This window comes from Sinocyclocheilus rhinocerous, unplaced genomic scaffold, assembly GCF_001515625.1.
Source record: "Sinocyclocheilus rhinocerous isolate Xijiao unplaced genomic scaffold, SAMN03320098_v1.1 scaffold30927, whole genome shotgun sequence".
In the NCBI taxonomy this organism is placed as follows: Eukaryota; Metazoa; Chordata; class Actinopteri; order Cypriniformes; family Cyprinidae; genus Sinocyclocheilus; species Sinocyclocheilus rhinocerous.
The window spans coordinates 1-2,708 of record NW_015623592.1 but is presented as its reverse complement, the minus strand read 5'-3'; the positions used below and the strand labels follow the sequence as shown (position 1 = coordinate 2,708).

At 41.3% G+C, this 2,708-nt stretch overlaps 1 long non-coding RNA gene across 1 annotated transcript; it reads left to right on the top strand.

The window, feature by feature from the left end:
• Positions 1-1,348: 1,348 nt before the first annotated feature.
• LOC107712930 (uncharacterized) lies at positions 1,349-2,415 on the top strand. The gene is made up of 3 exons (XR_001636846.1): positions 1,349-1,509; positions 2,253-2,304; positions 2,341-2,415. It is a non-coding gene; the product is annotated as an uncharacterized LOC107712930 (long non-coding RNA).
• The last annotated feature ends 293 nt before the right edge of the window (positions 2,416-2,708 follow it).

Sequence of the window (2,708 nt, the reverse complement as noted above, 5' to 3'; positions counted from 1 at the left end):
TATAATATAATATATATATATAATAATAATGTCATCAAAACACGCATATACATTACGCGGGGCCAGTCCAGTACCATCCTGGGCCCTGGTATATCCCACATGGGCTTCATAAAGTGGGACCAATATGGGTCTTATATATGTTGCCCAGTTGGGCCCCACATTAGCCCCAGTCAGACTCCATATGAGATTCATATGTGCTAATTCAGATAGGGCCCACATGGAACCCGTGGACAAACCCACATAGGGCCCATATTTAAAGCCCATATGGGGCCCACATTGGCCCCATGATAGAATGTTGGCTGGGTTTGTACATGGGCGATTTCGCTTATTAATACATTTAAACATTTTGCTTATTACTGTTGCCTCTAGTAATTCTGTGTGTGTGTGTGTGTGTGTGTGTTTTCATTTCCAATTTATTTTTGGTTCATTTTAAGCCAGCAAGAGTAATTTTCAAACAACCCAGCATGTTGGGTCAAACATTTAACGCAAACTAGCTGGGTTTGTCCATATTTAATCCAGCACTGGGTTGCCAACCCAAAGTGGGTTGTTTTTAAGCATTTTTAGAGTGCATGCCAAAAGAAAGAGTATGCTGTCGTATTTGATGCCCCAGGAAGTAATACATTTAGTAAGAGCTTATGGAAGTGATTCTTCTGAGGCAATATATGTTAAAGATAGCATGTTCCTAGGAGACGTTGATATTCTTAAACACAATCGTACTAATACGTATAGGAATATTATAACAGGTGATACAGGTCAAAAGCTTATTGTGGACCAGTGTATTTAGAATTGAAATAAAGCTTGGTGTGTTTGTGAAATATACTCTTTAAATGATCAAGTAAAAGAGGCTATATTTAAAATGTTTCATGGTATATGCAGCTAAAAGTGTGTTAGAGAGATTTAATCTGGATATTGTGTATTTAGAAATATAAATTGGAATAAAGCTTGGCGTGTTTGTGAAATATACTGTTTAAATAAAAGAGCGCAGCGCTGCATGAAGTCGAACAAATCTAATTGTACCACAACATGATCGCTGTACCACCTGACCACTGCAGATTCATTTCGCAGTTGATAGTGTCGCCATAGAAACACACAATCCTCTCGTAATTAGGCTACCTTAATTATTATGACATGGTGTGAACACCGCATTCAGCTCATCCAACCCCAATCTAACACACCCGAACAAGCTAATCAAGGTCTTCCAGTCAGATTACTAGAAAGCTACAGGCAGGTGAGTTTGATCAGGGTTGGAGTTGATCTGATCTCCTTGGATCTTTAAAACCCCATTATACAGAGGTTGATATTGCAGTAACAAGTTTATGTGTTTTAGTTTTGTGTGCTTCGCTGTCTGCTTTTCCTGACGCACCATTACAGTACATTTTTCAGCAGAGATCATTGTGAGATTGCAAGTTGGGAGAATGACAGCTCGAGTGTATTTCTCGTTAATTGCTGTTTTATCATGTCTGTTCGGATACTTGAGCATAACAGAAGCTACTCATGGACAAACCACAGGTGAGAAGATCTGTTGACTTCATTACGCAGCCTGAAGAAATGCAGAAATAAGTGACACTCGGTATTTGAAAGTAACTAACACCGTTTAGGAATAAGTAGTAGGTTTTTGAAACCCTTTTGATTGGAAGCAGATAAATGTCCAACTTGTATTAAGGTTTGAGACTCATTGCAAAACTCCTGATTTACAAATGCTGAAACCGCACTTCCTGGCCTCCCCTAATGATCCTCTCATTCTCTAGTACAGGGGTTCTCAAACCTCTTCAGGAAGTACCCCCTGCACTGCATGTTTTGTATGTCTCGTACCCCCAGCACTGCACGTTTTGTATGTCTCCCAATGTCTGACACACCCACTTCAGGTCATGCCGTCTCCACTAATGAGCTGATGAGTTGAATCAGGTGTGATAGATGAGGGAGACATACAAAATGTGCAGGGCTGGGGGTACTCCAGGACAGGTTTGAGAACCACTGCTCTAGTGGACGGTTACTGTCCGGCAAAGCTGATTGTTGTGCCGTCCCGTCGAGGATGTTCTTCTGATAGGGACTGCTCTGGAGAACAAATGCTGTCGATTTGACTGTGGGCCTGTTTCCAGTGAGTTTCAGTAAATGATGGATGCTAGGGGTCTTCCAAAAAAGTAACGCATTGAATTCAGTGAGTTTTAAGCAGAGACCGAAATGTTATGTGAAACGTTTTAATTTAAGTGAACGGAAATGTTCAGTGACTCTGTCATGTGTCTGTATAACAGCAAAGCCAGGAAAGTGTCCACCCCAATCATTAGGAAGAAGATCGTGTACCAGGTCCTGTGAGTCATTAGGAAGAAGATCGTGAACCAGGTCCTGTGAGTGACTCTAACTGTCCCAACAATGAGAAGTGCTGCAGTAATGGATGTGGACGTTACTGTACGGCTCCATATACAGGTATTTGTTCTTTTAGTCAGTTGTTTATGATAAATTTTTGCCTTTTTGTTGTTCTCGCCTAAAGTAGGTTTGAATTCATCCCTTAGGACAGTGGTTCTCCTTTCCAGTCCTCGCGTACCCCCGCTCTGCACATTTTGTATGTTTCTCTTATTGGTTCAGACGTTTGTTATATTTGACTGCAAGTGCCCTGCGAAGTGAACGTTACCGGATATTCCTCCATGATTCCAGTTTGAAGGGAACGTGTATGTTCCATACAAAGGGCATTTAAGTGTGCGAGACGTGGA